Consider the following 19,001-nt stretch of genomic DNA (forward strand, 5'->3'; position numbering starts at 1 on the left):
TTCAAATTTGATTAGAATTACGAAAGATTAATCCGTCAATATTTGAATAGGTTTGATTGTTCTAGAAATAGTCCTTTGAATAATTTAGGAAAATTCCCGTGAATTAAAATTAAGTCTGATGTCTTAAATCGACTGCTTGTTACATGAATTGTCTGATACCTACGTGTTCCTTGATCGAAATTTTTCTTCAATTTGAAGTTTAATCTAAAAATTTTCTGCTGAGTCTTTATTGAGTTAAAATTTAATTGCAATTTAGTTTCTTAGTTAAATTCTAAAAATCACTCTTTTGATTAGTCTAGATTAAGTAGAAGTAAATATATTCTGGTAGTCATAATTATACAGTCCATGTGAGATCGATACTTGGACTCTCTGTCCACTTTACTATTACTTGACCTGGTACGCTTGCCAGTAGATTTATATCACACCGATTTAGCCGGTCACTTGTCGTACCGCACAATGCATACATAGTATACTACATATAGTGTATTTACAACCATATATTAAGCAAATATATGCGACAAAGCATATATCATTCATACTTCTGATAACTTACAAGAATGAAGATCAATAACTAATGCATGTGCTCGTGGTACCGCGCATTGAAAACATGTAATAACACAGATTTCGGGTTTGGTACCCTCAATTAAAGTGTAAATACGACAAAATATATATCATTTGTACTGCGTATATACATTACAAGAATGTAGATCAATAACTAGTGATTAACACATGTTTATGCATTAAGTGCATAATTTTTTAGCATCAATGATGATTTTCACATGTTTATACATCTAATATCTAATTTGGTAGCATATATGGTGATTAAAAAACACATGTATGTATATCAATTGTATATGTTTGTAACATCTATGGTTAAAACAACCTTATATGCACCAATGTCCTAATTTTGTAACATCAATGGTGATTAACACATGTTTACACATCAATTAATATCTAATTTTGTAGCATCAATAATTATTATCACATATTTATGCATTCTAATGTCTAATTTGGTAGCATATATGGTGATTAACAAACACATGTATATGTATCCATTATATATGTTTGTAACATCTATGGTTAAAAAAACCTTATGTATGCATCTAATGTCCTAATTTTGTAACATCAATGGTGATTAACACATGTTTACACATCAATTAATATCTAATTTTGTAGCATCAATAATTATTATCACATATTTATGCATTCTAATGTCTAATTTGGTAGCATATATGGTGATTAACAAACACATGTATATGTATCCATTGTTGATAGTTGTGTTTTTGTTGCATTTGTTAATGTCATTTTGTTGTTGTTTTGCATTCGTTTTTTGTGTTTTAATCTTGTGTTTTATTCGTATTGCATAGTTGTGTCTGCATAATTTGTTTCTTGGTTTTGTTGGTTAGGTTGTGCATTTTGGCGGATACATGGACGGATCTTTGAAGCAATGGAAAGGGCTGGAATTATTCTGAAGAAAAGCGTCCGCTCGATCTGCAGCTTTCAACCGATCTAGCGGAGCATGTTTTGCGAAGATAGTAGGCTAAGGAATTTTCGTCCGCTCTATCTGCAGCTTTTAACCGATCGAGCGGTGCGCGTATTTTGAAACCAGTATGAAGCTTTATTTCCGCTCACTCGATCGGCAGACTTTAACCGATCGAGCGAGCGTCGCTGTTCGGGAAAGAAGTTTTATTTTTAGAAGCTCTGTTATTTTGGACTCTAGTTTTTATTAGGTTTTTATTCCGTTTTTTGGGAGATTATTATCAGAATTTTACAATCTCTTTGGCGGCTAGGTTTTGTATTCCAATTCTCTCTCAAGTTTTCTTCTTTTCTTTTGAATTTTTCTTGAGTTTTTGATGAATCGTTGTAGCTAAACTTTTATACTTGGTAGAGGGAGACGAAACCTTGATATAATTTATTCATGAGATTCGATTTTCAATGTTTAATTCTTATTGAGTATCAATAGTTGATTTGTTTTATTTCATGTTTGTATGCGAAATTTTTAGATTGGCCATCTTAGGATTTTGCTATGCAAACTATAGCTAAATTATAATTCAAATTCGTAATTATTTGAGTTAACTAATTTGCGAAGCAACTACGTTTGATATTTTCTGCTGTTGAATTTATTAAATCATAGGAACAACTATTGACTAGATTAAATACATCCGCTGGTGCATGTGTTGTCTAGATTCGTCAGTTTTACTCGTTTGAATGCTACCTTAGATTTAAATCTAGATCGCTGGAGTCCAGGTTAATTTATTGGTAATGGTTAATTTAGAACGCTGGTGCCTAATTAACTAAGATTAAGGTGAAACAGGAATTTGATTTTCAATGATGAATATTTGATAGGATTAATTATTTTTAGGGAATCGATGATTGAATGAATAAATATCAAGGGTGTAGTCGACCGATACCAAGGCTTGTCTCTTATTGATTTCTTCAGTTTAATTTTTTATCTTGCATGACAATGATAATATTTCTATTTAATTGCTTAAATTTTTAGTAGTTAATCCCAAAACTCAAAAACCCCCTTTAGTTTATTTTAGAACACATTAAATTTACCTTTTCTCATGGGAACGATCTCTACTCACACTACTACATTATTTGTTTATCTGATTGAGTCGGGTAATTTGGGCGTGACACGATTAAGCGCTACCAATTGTATATGTTTGTAACATCTATGATTAAAAAAAACTTATGTTTACATCCAATGTCCTAATTTTGTAACATCAATGTTGATTAACACATGTATATTATCAAATGTCTAATTTTGTAGCATCAATCATGATTATCACATGTTTATGCATCTAATGTCTAACATAGTACTAGTTATATTGACTCCTAGTAAATTAGTGGTAAAATGAAGTATCAATATTGCTTTACGTGGTATAATTTCTTATTAAATTTGGCACATCTTCCATACATGTTTACCATGGTGGTGTTGGTGCATAGTCAGAAACGCTGTGCTGGTTATATTGATAAGTAGTACAATATATGAAAACTGAAGTATAATAGATATGATTGCGGTACGATGTTTTGTTAAATTTGGTACATCTTCCATACATTTTTACCATGGTGGTGTTGGTGCGTGGTCAAAAACGCAACACCGGTTATATTGACCAGTAGTAAAATATATGGAAAAGGAAGTATAATAAAAAATAATTGCGAGGTATGATGTTTTGTTAAATTTGATACATCTTCCATACATGTTTACCATGGTGATATTGGTTCGTGGTCAGAAACGAGGTACCGGTTATATTGATCAGTAGTACAATAGATGGAAAAGAAAGTATAATAGAGACTAATTGCGGTATGATGCTTTGTTAAATTTGGTACATCTTCCATACATGTTTACCATGGTGGTGTTGGTGCATGGTTAGAAACGCAGTACCGGTTATATTGATCAGTATTACATTAGCTGGAAAATGAAGTATAATATGGACTTATTGTGGTATCATGTTATTTTAAATTTGGTACATATTTCATACATGTTTACCATGGTGGTTTTGGTGTGTATTAAAAAACTCAGTACCAGCTGTATTAACTCGTAGTACATTAGTAGACAAGTGTAGTATAAAATTGGTTTTACTTGGTATAATATTTTGGTGCTTGGTCAGAAACTTAGTACCAGTTGTATTGACTCGTGGTACATTAACAGGCAAATGTAGTATAACATTGGTTATATGAAGTATCATTTCTTGTCAAATTTTGTATAAAAGTGCGAGGCAATCAATTTATAAGTGCTATCAACCCTATAAAATAACAATGCAATACAACATAAAATTATCAAGGGTAATATCAATTGAAAATAATCACCATATAAAATCCAAATCCAACCAAAATAAAATATCAATTCAACTAAAATAAAATAGCAATACCATCAAAGGTATCTAGTCAACCGACACATATTAGCGATTCAATATCTGGAAATTGCACATCCATTCTACCAAAACGCAGTACCAACTTCATCAGCACAGTTATTCATCCGATCAAAATACAGTACAAAATATACCAAAAATTATTTTCCCCTCCATTCTCATTTCCCTGAATCCATTTTCATCAACTCATATTCGTCATTTAGGATGGTTTCATCAACGTGTGCCCTTGTACCATCTATGTTACAATCAGTCTGATAATTCCATGTAAAAGGTCATCACGAGCAATGCACTCTGCCCATAGGCAAGTGAACACAACACAATCGGGATTAGTCCCTTGGTATCTACGCTTTGGGAATCCCACGTTGCAATTGCCAAGGTCAACGTCCTTGAAAATCCTCAAGTATCCTAACAAAAATTAATCGAATTATTGTAATAGTAAACTAATTGCATCACATAATGAGGTAAGTACAATAATGCAATACTTACAAACTGCCTCGCACTTGTCCTGTCATATGGGTTGTCTATTGTGTTCTTCACCAGAAATTTCCTTTTTTCATTACTGCACACAAGCAAAAACCAATGGGATCTCACACCAATTGGGAATAACACATATCTGCATATCTCCATTACTTCCTTATCTAGATCATGTAGCTTCACCACTGTAATATTCGTACACTTAGAGAGAAAGTCCACATATTGATGATCCTCAAGTGATTTGTTATTATAGTGCTCACCAAGTATATGTAATACATCATGCTACGAAAAAAAATATTTAAATTATCAACAATCAATTTTTATAGTGCTTAAATACAGAAATAAAATAATAGTAGATGAAATACAATTAATTAAAAATGTAGCTCATACACACCTGGACCCAAGGTTGAACTGTGTAAATGGGGAGATCATGGTTATTGGAGCGGCTAAGAATTTTCATGTAGCATTCTATTATCTCTCCCCGTACATCATTGCCAAACAACATATCGCATAATTGAGGTCCTTCCATTGATAGTTATGAGTCATTCCACACCTAACAACTGTGCAAAAAAAAAAAAAAAATCAGTGCACTAATTAAATGTACAATGTAATAAACATGATGACTTACTCCAATTTTTCTCTTGAAAGGAAAGAACAAATGGCATTTCTCTCCGAGTCAGCAGCTAAATTGTGTTCACGAAAATTTGTCCGACCCTTGTACAATTGCAAAGGATTCCACATGACCTGTCCAACGTCTAACGTCACATGCTCAACAATACGATCAAGATCACGAAGTAGTCATCCTGATCAAACACACAACAATTAAATCAGAAACAATATAAGTCACATATCAAATAAAGAAAAGTAACAACTAAAAGTAATATATTACTACTAATATCTGTCGTACTACCAACCAAACTACTCGATTTCTCTCTCAATCGTTTTGAAGTTCTTCTCGGTGCATTCTTCAAACTCTCTTTGTTTCTCCTACTAGCGCGCTCTACTTTCTTTATTATGTTTGTGATCTTATTAGGATCAATCTCACTTGCAGCATCACTCTCGTCAACCAGTATCTTTGAAACATGGTCATCAACATTTCGATCGGAGGCATCTTCATCGGCCTTCGAGGTCATTTTACTAAAATCCACAATCACATTATCAACTAACTTATCAGGTTCTTTCTCAATTTCATTTTCTATTTGCACTTTCACACCTTCCTTCTCATCTAACTTACCAACTCCATCCTCCATTTCATCCGCAACATCTTTCACATTTTAATGATCTATCAGAACTTGTATCTCAAGCTGCACACTATCTAAGTCATTCAAATTTCCATAAAAATTATTACCAATAGAATTTTTATGATTACTACTTTTTCCAGCAACATTGTTCGAACCATATTTGCGTTACAACTTCTCAATCTCAGAAGATCGTTCCTTAACAATCTTATCCAAACGAGTGACATCAGTTTTCAGAAGTTACTCATTCATTGTTGACATTACCTATAACAAATCAATCTCGAAATTCATCAAAACACTTTAAGAACATTAGAAATAATTGCAAAAATTATAAAGTCGCATCACATTCATGTATCACACTGCTTGAAAATATCTCCTCAACAAACACTCTTTCCTCGGGGAATGGAACTAAAGGAAAAACCTATTTATAGCATAAAATTGCAATGTTAGAACCTTATAATTATTTTGGATAATATTATATAAAATTAAAATATCAAATAAACCTTCTTCCTCGTAATTGCGTTAAAAAATTCTTCGGCAGAATCGGTATTGTTAGGAATTGTGCACTTCGCCCAACGAAAAATATGAAAAAATTTCCTAAGACTTGCCTGAATGGCAGACAAAGATACACTCTCATACAACCATGCCTACACTGAAAGATTATTATATTAAGTAATGAACAAGAAGAAAATGTTAGACGATCAATTTATTAATTAAGAACAATACATACTAACCATCAACCCCACTAAACAACCATCTAGGTACTTCTTTCATTCTACTTCACCTTGAACATCACCGATATGGGCTGTCATTTGCTCGCAAAGGAATAGGTACGCAGCATCACCCCACGTGTAATCGAAAAAATGATCCAGATCATCAAGATATGACATAATAAATCGTGGAGTGGAATAATTTCCAACCAAAAAAATCACACAATTGAATAAATATAAGATAGACATCCTCGCAAAGTCCTCAACATATATATTTTCCCTTACGTGCTAGTTCAAGAAGTTTCACACGAATGCTTGATCGGATCACCTTCCTTACAGTACCCTCAAAATAACGATTTACAAAGGAAGATTCCATTTTCAAATCGATATTCACCGGTTGTCCAACATGTTAGCCTCATCACAATGGAAAACTCTGACGACTTAAAAGGAACCGATACACTACCGTCGCCAAATTTGAAGGACAAAGACTGAACATCAAACCTTTTCAACACTGCCTCAACCTTTAAATAACTAAAGCTAAGCTTTGGCATCTTTAACCATTCTGAGAATGAAGAATATTTTATCCAGTACTGTAATTGTCTTTTCCTGATTATAGGTGAAAGTTCTTCCATCGTACTCCGAAATACTGAAGCAGAGCAGCGGCATGGTGACTCATACAACCTACGGGTTCTAGCTTTCACCTCAGATCTTACTCGTTTTCGAACCATTTCTAAATCAAAAAATAAAACAGTGTGTCATAAGTCATAATGAAAAGCAGTTCGATAAAAAAATTTCATGGTAACAAAACAGAAAAAATACAAATAAACCAAAAATAAAAAATAAACCCAGACCATTTCTATAATAATTCAAAACAAATATTCATATGCACATCTCCAATAGGCCCAGAAACCACAATTCATATGCAACCGCAGTACTATAAATCAACATTTCGTAAGACCAAAAACACATAATGATATAAGAATCTTCAAAGAATAAAAATTGGTTAGTACATCACTAAATCACAATAATTTACCCAAAAAAAAAAAAATATTTTGATGAAATCAACATTTACAAATGCATTACCTATAACATAAACCTAATACCAAAATTATCTACAAATGCATTATACCGATTATTTTTAAAAAAATTGATGTACCTGATATTGTTCAATGCAAAACCTAGGTTGGAGAAAAAAAATGGCCCGCCGTTTCAGAAGAATAAACCCTCGGTTGGAATTTTATAAATGGCTCGCCGGGGCTGGAAATCAAAATATCTCCTGTCGTCGGTGGAGGAAAATTGACGCCGGAATAGAAGAATTGACGCCGGAGGACCTAAACTATCCTTCGTCAATGGACCTAATCTATCCTTCGCCGTGGAGTGAAAATCTAGTAAATGGGTTGGACGGAAGCGTAATAGAGAAACGAAAAAAAAAGATAGAGGACTTCAATCTTCACCCGGAAGAAGAAATGAGACGGACGAGAGATTTGGAGAGAAACGTAGGAAGTAGATTAATCAAAATGAATTCTGAAGCATAAATATACATTAAATGGCAAAGGGAGTTAGAAATAAAAAAAAATTGGTAGTAGGGTTCCTTAATATTTAATTATGACAAGGGGGACTGATTGTAAGTTCAAAATAGGGGTGGGGATTTTAGGATAATTTACCATTTAATAGGGCACACTATTTTTTGAAAAAATAACTTATTTTAATATTTTAATTCTCTATATTATCCTTATATATTTTTTTAAAATATTCACCATGTCATCCGCCTATTTTTTTTCATAATTTATCAATTTTTTTAAAATTAAAATATAAAATAGTTCTATTTTGCAATATATGTTTAACATTTACAGTAAAATCCTAAAACTATTTTTGTATGTATATAACTATATTTACATTATTAAGAATTAAGAAGTCTTATAATCGCTCCGTTTCAATTATATATGTCACATATTTTTTTTCCCAAGTATATAAGCATATACCATATTTACTAATATTTTTCTATATAATTTTATTAATACAAGAAAAAGACATGTGTGATGCAAGTGAAAACACCTTCTATTGTCGATAAGCGTTGTTAAATAAATGAGTTGAGATGGTAAAAGAAGAGATTAATGTGCAATTAATCAATGATTTTCATTGTATTTAAGTTAATAGTAAAATTCAATGTAATATAAAATGCACAACATGTATTATAAAATAAGTGCGAACAATCTTGTTCAAATTTTTATGTGTTATAAAAACTAATTGAATATATAGTTGTTGGAAATCATGGTTGTAATAAATATGATAATTTTGTATAAATTAGACATTGAGAAAAATATAGAATTTGATTTCATGACATATTTAATAAAATTTAAGAAAAAAATTATAATAATACATTGTGTTGAAAAATTATTTTACAACTACTGGTTATGTGAAAAAAAATAATATAGATAATGCATTACATAACTGCGTCTTTTTTTCCTTTATACAACCATTTTTTTTCTTTCACGAGTTTTCGTTTGTCATCCATTTTTTATTCTTTATACAAAAAAATAATTTTCTCATAATTTTCAATAAAAATTCTTGTGATGTTGCTTAATCAATTATTTGCATTTTTATATATTTATTATTTGATTCTTTTGTTGGACGATCTCTTTTTATTTTTTTATTTTTTTTAAATGATGAAAATAGTTTTTTGCAAGAGTATAAATATTTTTATTGTCTCCAATCTTCATTCTCTTGTTATTGTCTTCTATTACTTGTAATTATTTTGTTGTTAATGATCAATGATATTATAGTACGTTCTCTTTTATTTTTAATTTCATGTTAAGTTGTTCGAAATCTACTATTGCAATGATTTTATTGTTAAAATTTTTGCTTGAATTTTGAATACTTTCGATTAAACATACTAACATTCTATATTTTATTACAACTGTCTTTTCCTTTTAAAAATTGGTAATAATATATATTCTTCGAAAGAAAAACTATTTACATATCTTTGTAATAAAATCAATATAATTTTCAACGTTGCAACTATAAAAACATTCGCAACATTTTCAAACAATGTAACAATTACAGTTTCAATGTTCATCATTAACAGTCATCATTATTCTATATCTATAATAATAGTTTAAAATAATAGGTTACCAATAACTGGTGTAAGCTTATATATATAATGTTTAATATAGTGTCACACCCCGAAACTGGGTCTAGTTCACATCGGCATTATTTAATGTTTTCACATTAAACAACAAGCTTCGGAATACGAATTTCAAGAATAACCCGTCTTTTCATTCATAAACTGAAGATACATCGTATTTTACAATGCTCGATCAAATAATAAATTAAACTGAGACATCAAAGTCTAATGCAGCGGCTTATTTTTAACATAACTAAACATCAAGATCTTGATCAGTTTTCACCAACCCCATAACTGGTTCTGCTCATCTTCTTATAGATCATCTTCGTTCTTATCTGAGATGGGTGATTGAGGTGGGTGAGTGATATGGTTGTCACTCAGTAAATGGGAAATATTCCTAGCATTCGTTTAAAATCATTTTAACAGGTTTTCATTCATATACAGAATATAACAGAGTGCAGAGACAGAGACTTATTCTTTCAGAAATTCAGAAAACAAAAACTTCAGGCAGTGTACCAAGTTACTTGTAAATTTTGTGGCTAATTGATATCAGCCCCTTATATGTTTATCTTCTAAAAGGTGAAGAATTAGAACAAAACATAAACAGAGTATTTAGGATATATATTCTTACCACTAGTTCACAAGTTTTGATACACCAAAAAATCACAGTGCTTGTTCATGAAACAAATCATGCTGGAATCGAAAATAAAAACAGAGTTTATTACCTTAAAACAAAACTCCCACTTACCTCTAATACTTAAATAGGTTTCGGTAGTCTTTGAACTTGCTCAACTAGATTAAAAACGAGAATGAAACTTATCGAACACAAAGGCTTTCAAATCCTTGAAATTGTGCAGAATCTAGTGCTTCAAATTTGTAGTATCTAATCGATCTTGGGTAGCAGCTCCTTGTGTGATTCTTAGACGGAACTTAAGCCCTTGTTTGACTTTGAAATTGGTCAGAAAATGGTACGAGATCTGCATCACTTCTTGCTTGAAAAGTGGGAGAGCAAAATAAAGTTTCAGATTTGCATATGCTTGATAATTAGTGACCTTGCAGAAGCGTTTCCGACATGTTTAACCATTGTATCGTTTTGAAATTTTGACAGCTAATTTATAAAGAAGGGAAAAAATTATGAACGGTGAAGATCGCCTTTGGTTGTCATTTGGATTGGTTTCTGGATTTAAAAAAAAAAAAGAAGAAGTTGTTCTCTTTTCGCATAGAATCTGTGCAGTATTCTTGAGAAGGAGTTATACACAAATATAACCGTTGGATTGGGCTGAAATTTGGACAAAATATGTAAAAACATCTTGGAAGAAGTTCTGGACAGTGGAGATAGGATTCTAATATATATCACGACAGTAGTATGTTCTGGACATGGTGCCTTTAGGTGTGCTTTCCTACTTCAGTTCATGCACTATTTTATAGGTTCAAAAGAGCAGCTGAAGGGCAACCGTTTTTGCCTCTTAAATGGGGTCTTAAAATGTTCTAATTAGGGTCCTTAATTATCCTAATGATGGCTGGTCATCATGGTAAGGATGAAGGTTACAAGGGGTTACAAAACAACTTTATTTCTTTTTCAAATTTTGAATTTGACTAGCTTTGTGATTGCATGCATTTTGAAGTTTGCCTACATGAGCTTGGTCAGTCAATCATTTAATTCCATCCTCTTATTTTTTTTAAATATGCATGCATGTAAATCTTGGGGCTTCACGTATAATTTTATCTAATTGACACAATATTGATATTGAAGCATATGAAATTATTGCATCTCGAGTTTTCCATAATTTTTTTAATTAATCTTGATTAATTATGACATTCTTCGTACCATGAATTCGTTTTATTTTCTATCTCATGTATATATGATTTGATCAATCGATATAATTTATTTTGTTTTTATTAATAAGTAATATACGTTAATCAAATTAAATTAAATATTGATTTTGTAATTTTCTATCTTATGTGTTGATTACTTGTTTTGTGACTATTGATTTATGGAAACAAAATGCAATATAGATAATGGATTCTAAACTTTAATTTAAATTATTGCATCACATATTTTGGATTTTTCTCTCTTTCACGATATATTTCTGGAAGCGCTTAGTCGTGTCGCGCCCAAATTACCCGACTCAATCAGATAAACAAATAATGCAGTAGTGTGAGTAGGGATCGTTCCCACGAGGAAAGTGAAATTTAAGTGTGTTCTTAAAAATACTGAAAATAAATAAAAGGGGGTTTTTGGATTTTAAAAACTACTATGCAAGAATTAAAATAAAAAAGATCAAATAAATAGCGAGACTTGGTATCGGTCGACTACACCCTTGAAATTATTCATTCGATCGTCGATTCCCTAAAAATAATTAATTCACATTGAATATTCATCATTGGAAATTTAATTCCTGTCTCACCTTAATTTTAGTTAATTAGACACCAGCATTCTAAGTTAACCCTTACCCCATAAATTAACCCAATACCAGCGATTAGATTTAAATCCACGGTAGCATTCAAATGAGTAAAACTGATGAATCTAGACAACACATGCACCAGCGGATGTATTTAGCCTAGTCAATTGTTGTTCCTACGATTTAACAAATTCAACAACATAAAATATTAAACGCAGTTGCTTCACAAATTAGATGAATCAAACAATTACGGATTTGAATTCTAATTTAGCGGTAGATTGTACGAAAGAATTATCAGGTGATCAATCTAATAATCAAACACACAAGCATGAAATAAACCAGAACAACTCTTGATACTCGATAAAAATCAAACGTTGAAAATCAAAATCTCACAAAGTAAATAAAATCAAGGGTTTCGTCTTCCTTAACCAAGTACAAAAACTAGAAAGATTAAAATCTAATAACAGAGAAGATAGAACCTAGCCACCAGATGTTTTCTTGCATGTTCAGCCATCCAAAATATTGATAATCCTCTCAAAAACTGAGATCAAACCCCTTAAATATGACTAGAGTCCTAAAGCAATAAGTTTCCTAACTTAAAAGGATTTCTCGTAAAAGTTGGTGCGCTCGATCCTGTGAGTTGGTAGGATCGAGCGCCAAGAAAATGTGAACCTACTGCCTGCGTCTCTCGTGGGCGCGCTCGATCGCATGAGTTAGTAGGATCGAGCGCGCAAAAATATCAAACTTACTGTTTGCGAATTCTTTCTCACGCTCGATCCTGTGAGTTGGAAGGATCTAGCACGACTTTTTTCCAGCGAGCAGCGATTTTGAAAAATTCATATTCGGATATCTAGCCGTCAGATTGATCTAAAATTTGGAAAGCTGCTGCAAAACATCTTGAAATTTATTCTGAACAATGGAGATTGGATTTGGACTTTTCTAAAATTAATTAAATATGATTTTTTGATCATTGCTGCTTCGTAATTCTTCTCTTATCTCGGCTCTTTCTTCCATATCACGACTTTAGTTCCATTTCTTCTCTTTTTCTATATTAAATCACATACAATGATTAGGAACTATAACATGAATTTATCCAATCAAAATGTACCTAATCATCAAAATTTAATCCAAGTAAACAGAAAAAAATATCGACATATCAAACTCCCTCATACTTAAACCTTGTTCGCCCTCGAGCAACACAAAGCATAAACACAAATGAATAATGAAATCACAGCCTCAAAGAAGTTTTCACATACAAAACAAAATTATGAATACTCTCGATTTTCCATAATACACCATCAGTCAAGCGTAAACATGTGTGTGTGTGTCATGTTATTCCAGCTACATGCAACTTCAAAAGAGTCAGTTTTAAGACTATTCGCCTACCTATGAAAAATCAGTGTGAGTATCCCCATCAAGAGCCCTTTCCTCCCAACAATCTTCAAACAAAAACACAACTCTCTTGAGAAAAAATTACGCACCTCCGGATTTTGCACCCGGTATTGATTTAGCCCCAATAATTACCCGCTAACTTAGCTATAACTAAGACAGGATTAGAATTTCAATCCCCTCGTTTATAGCTCGGATGGAGCATCAACCCCATAATCCGCATACTTAGCCTTGAATTTAATCTTTTAGTATTAGGATTTCAATCCTTTCTAGACCCGGATGGAGTTGTAAAAAAAAAATTTTTAGGTGCGCCCAAGATCGTTTTTGTCAAGTCAAAAAGATCATCAGGGTTCAACAAAACACTATCAGGCTCCACAAATACCTATTGTCGTGCAATGGTCCAACAGACACAAACATCATCTAATACATCGCCACAGTTCACTGGTCAAACATGTGTGTTTAAAATTATTCACTACTCAACCTCAAGTTTCTCATATCCAATCAAGAGTAAAATTTTCATCAAAAATAATTTTACAAAACTTCATCATCATAGGCTAGTGAATTTCAACAGTTATATTCATTGCTAACTATAAGCTCTAAAAAATTTTCAAAAATACGGCTAAATGCTCTAACTGACTGGCTAAGTCCTCTCCCCCATACTTAAAATCTTACATTGTCTCCAATGTAAGTAAAAATGCAAAATAAAAACAAAAACTAAAGAAAAACAAATAAAAGATATGGAAGAAAATACTCCCCTTGGGTTGCCTCCCAAGCTGCGCTTGATTTTCAATCTTCAGCTTAACCCTCAGAAGCACTCCTCAAAGAGCGGTTGACGCCCAAAATAAGTGTCATATGACACCACAAATGGGTCTTTGTTCCATGTGCCCTCAAGCTTGGCTAGATGTATACAGTTTAATCTTGTTACCTCAACAACACTCCAAAGTAGCTGGTAAACATGGGAAGAGAACATCTCCGTTGGCTCTCGGACGCCAACATCTTTTGAAACTGGTATTGATGGAAGGCCAGGTTCTTGGGGATGTGTGTATGATAATACTATCGATGAGCTCATATCGATAGACTCTTGAAATCCGTCATCCTCAAACTCAAGTGGTAACATATTTTCATCATACGAAATTTCTTCCAGAACATCTTCCGACTGAGGTCCAATAAGAAGAGAAGACTCAAGCAACTCTAAATCTTCAGCATGAATTGATTCACACTCCCAATCCCAGTTCTCTGAGTTGTCATCATCAAACCAAATTGGGTTGGTCACTGCTTGAGTATCTTGCTTCACTTCATGTTCTCGGTATTCATGGACGATTGATCACTTGATATTCTCTATATGCTCCACAAGGTGACATCTAAAATTTTTTAGATCTTCTACAGTTTTCTCAGTCGATGCCACAAACTTGCTCATTATATCCTCCAGCGAATGTAAGATCAATTGCGAACAACTTCCCCCCTCCTTTTGAAGCTCAAATATTTGGTCTGTAAAATCCGGGTATTGAGATTGCAAATACCGGTAATAGTAAAACTCTGCCATATCATCCAACAGGCGTCTCATGGTATCCTCATCTCGGCAAAATATTGAAATACCGGTTGTGAAAGCTCCATCAACTACCCATCTTCTTGTCACTGCATCCAAACCATCAAGAAAAATTGTAAGGAGAGAATAGTTAGAAAACTCATGATACCGGAAGATGGTTTCCAAATCTTTGAATCTCTTCCATGCTGCGTAGAATGACTCTCCGTGTTGCTGGGTAAAACTTGTGAATACTTGTCGATTTAACATCTCGAAGTATTACACCGCAAGAATCCCCCTTCGCCTATGAAAAATTATTTCTATCTCTGGGTCGTATGGAAATTCTTCTTCTTTTGAAGATTCACCTGCACGCACGAACAAACCAGAGTAGCAATAGGAGGAATAATAAAAATAAAACAAAAACAAAAACAAAAACACAAATAAATTAAACGCCTTTCCTCGACAACGGCGCCAAAATTTGGTAACGCTTAGTCGTGTCGCGCCCAAATTACCCGATTCAATCAGATAAACAAATAATGCAGTAGTGTGAGTAGGGATCGTTCCCACGAGAAAAGTGAAATTTAAGTGTGTTCTTAAAAATACTGAAAATAAATAAAAGGGGTTTTTGAATTTTAAAAACTACTATGCAAGAATTAAAATAAGAAAAATCAAATAAATAACGAGACTTGGTATCGGTCGACTACACCCTTGAAATTATTCATTCGATCATCGATTCCCTAAAAATAATTAATTCACATTGAATATTCATCATTGAAAATTTAATTCCTATTTCACTTTAATTTTAGTTAAATAGACACCAGCGTTCTAAGTTAACCCTTACCTCATAAATTAACTCAATACCAGCGATTAGATTTAAATCCACGGTAGCATTCAAATGAGTGAAACTTATGAATCTAGACAACACATGCACCAGCGGATGTATTTAGCCTAGTCAATTGTTGTTCCTACGATTTAACAAATTCAACATCAGAAAATATTAAATGTAGTTGCTTCACAAATTAGATGAATCAAACAATTACGAATTTGAATTCTAATTTAGCGTTAGATTGTACGAAAGAATTATCAGGTGATCAATCTAATAATCAAACAAACAAGCATGAAATAAACCAGAACAACTCTTGATACTCGATAAAAATCAAACGTTGAAAATCAAAGTCTCACAAAGTGAATAAAATCAAGGGTTTCGTCTTCCTTAACCAAGTACAAAAACTAGAAAGATTAAAACCTAAGAACAGAGAAGATAGAACCTAGCCGCCAGATGTTTTCTTGCATGTTCAGCCGTCCAAAAGATTGATAATCCTCTCAAAAAACAAGATCAAAACCCTTAAATATGTCTAGAGTCCTAAAGAAATAAGTTTCCTAACTTAAAAGGATTTCTCAAAAAATTCGGTGCGCTCGATCCTGTGAGTTGGTAGGATCGAGCGCCAAGAAAATGGTGAACCTACTGCCTGCGTCTCTCATGGGCGCGCTCGATCGCATGAGTTGGTAGGATCAAGCGCGCAAAAATATCCAACTTACTGTTTGAAAATTCTTTCTTGCGCTCGATCCTGTGAGTTGGTAGGATCGAGCACGACTTTTTTCCAGCGAGTAGAGATTTTGAAAAATTCATATCCGGATATCTAGCCGTCGAATTGAGCTGAAATTTGAAAAGCTGCTGTAAAACATCTTGAAATTTATTCTGAACAATGGAGATCGGATTTGGACTTCTCTAAAATTAAATATGATTTTCTGATCATTGCTGCTTCGTAATTCTTCTCTTATCTCGGCTTTTTCTTCCATCTTTAGTTCCATTTCTTCTCTTTTCCTATATCAAATCACATAAAATGATTAGGAACTATAACATTAATTTAGCCAATCAAAATGTACCTAATCATCACAATTTAATCCAAGTAAACAAAAGAAAATATCGACATATCAATTTCATTGACCATCCGTTTTTTATTCTCTGTGAAAGAATCAATATTCTCATCATATTTAATAGCAATTCTTGTGATGATATCTCCATCAATCATTTGTATTTTTCTATAGTTATTGGTTTATTCTTTTGTTTGACGTCTCTTTTTTATGCTAAAAATATTTATTTTCAAGAATAACAATAATTTCATCATTCTGAACTGTATTATAGTATGTTATCGTCTTTTATTACTTGTATATCAATATTGTTAACGATCGATGTACTTGTTGGACATCCTCTTCTTTTTTTTTAGTTTTCTTGGTTTTTGAAATATGCCGATCTCTTCTCTCTTACAATGCTTTCGAAAATTTTTGATGAATTTTGAATATTTTTAATTACAAATATAAACATTCCATATTTTATTTCACTGTTTTGTCTATTTTGAGAGTATATGCATATTCTTATTTATTCGATGTATCTAAATTCTTGTGGTATATTGGAGTATTGTCGTCCTATATATAAAACAGATTTTATTAATAATTACTAATCATTATATAGTATTTGTAAGGAAAAAATTATTAATATATCTTAATGATGGATCGAATCGATATAATATTCATCACTTCAACCAATAAAAAAATTTGCAACATTTTCAAACAGTGTAACTGTTACAGTTTTTGTGTCATCATTTGTGATCATCGTTTTTCTATATTTATATTAACAATTTAAGATAAGACATTTCAATAACTCATTTACGCTTATAAATATAATGTTTAAATGTAATTTTACCTTGACACAGTATTAGTATCAAAGTTTATCCAGTTATTACAGCTCAGGTTTTCCATTGTTTTGTTGATTGATCTTGAACGATTACTGCACGCTTCGTTTCATGGATTTTTCTTATTTTTCTATCTCACATATTTATGTCTTGAAGCAATATAATTTATTATATATTTGTTAACAAGTAATATACGTTAAAACAAATTAAATCATGCTTTTGTAATTTTTTGTGTCATGTTTTATAAATTTCATTTATAAAATATTTGATCCAATGATAAAATATTCAAAATTTTGCTCGTGAAATGATAAAAATAAATTGAAATAATAAATAATATTGTACCTTTTGTATATTCTTCATCTGATTGAGAATTTGCATCAAGATAATTTTTTTCTGGATCTTCAATTTGATGTGAGACATATCATCCATAATTATTCCAGATTTTTTTCCGAAGTTATAGCCCGTAGTAGATTGATTAACATGCATATATATATTTACAGACTTTAATAATTAACGAAAATAATATCAATCTTATAATTTTGTTAAAAAAATTTAAGATATTCATACCACACACACACACACACACACACACACACACACATATATATATATATATATATATATATATATATATATATATATATATATATATATATATATATATATTTGTTGTTTTTTCCCTATGCAAGAGGGTTTTGTGAACGTTGTTGTTGTTGTTTAGAGCTGGACATTTCCTACTATTAATCATAACAAGAAGTAGTGAGTAATGTTAATAACTAATGTAAGGATTTATTTACAAAAATTTATAAAGTTTACCTTCAAAACATGTATCTTTAAGTTACAGAAAGCTATAACCGGTTTATCCATCTTCATCACTTGTAAAAATATTCATGTGTTAAATGCAAGATTATCTCATAAATAATTGTTATAGTTTTTAACCTTTATGATGAGGAAAAAAATAGTTAAAATTTTAAATATCAATGTTTACATATGATAAGTGCAATTTTTGTACTTATATTTTATATGATTTAGCTTGGCATTTGTTATGTATCGAGCGATATTATGTGTTTTTGTGTTTTTTTATGTTGTTTGCAGAAATTTAGGCAACAATCAATTTTTGACATGTAAAAGAAGTAAAATAGATTAAATAAGGAGAAAGAGATAAGATTGAAGCGAAAAGAAGTGCGATTATAAAAGTCGGAGCATCGAGAAGAGGCGCAGGAAGGAATCACGAAGCAGCAAGTGTCTAGAAATTATTGGCAAATCTAGAGAGATCTGAATTCAATGTCCACCGTTCAAAATATAATATAAGATGTTTTAAAGCGCTGTAAAAATTTTAACTCGATCCAACGGCTAGAACTCAAGATATGATTTTTGCAAGAATTCTGCACAAGAAGGAACAACACAGGGCGCACTCGCGCCCATGCCCTGAAGCTCTTTATTTCCGAAGAAATGTGATGCCGATCAACTCACCCGCGCCCTCCTATCAGCGCACCTGCGCCCAAGAAAAATTGTCGCGGCGTACCCGCGCCCGTTGCTAGCGCACCAGCGCCCGACTTGCCTTATTTTTGGAA

The 19,001-nt window shown here is 32.1% G+C and overlaps 1 long non-coding RNA gene across 2 annotated transcripts; it reads right to left on the reverse strand.

Moving 5' to 3' along the window:
• Positions 1-3,878: 3,878 nt before the first annotated feature.
• LOC140866324 (uncharacterized) lies at positions 3,879-7,821 on the reverse strand. 2 transcript variants are annotated; one of them, XR_012144852.1, is made up of 5 exons: positions 7,454-7,821; positions 4,978-7,027; positions 4,744-4,909; positions 4,362-4,434; positions 3,879-4,280 (listed from the first exon to the last, which is right to left on the reverse strand). It is a non-coding gene; the product is annotated as an uncharacterized lncRNA (long non-coding RNA). The 2 variants fall into 2 exon arrangements; XR_012144853.1 differs by lacking the exons at positions 3,879-4,280; positions 4,362-4,434 and adding an exon at positions 4,452-4,631.
• Between the last annotated feature and the right edge of the window lie 11,180 nt (positions 7,822-19,001).

This window comes from Henckelia pumila, chromosome 4, assembly GCF_033568475.1.
Source record: "Henckelia pumila isolate YLH828 chromosome 4, ASM3356847v2, whole genome shotgun sequence".
Classification (NCBI taxonomy): domain Eukaryota; kingdom Viridiplantae; phylum Streptophyta; class Magnoliopsida; order Lamiales; family Gesneriaceae; genus Henckelia; species Henckelia pumila.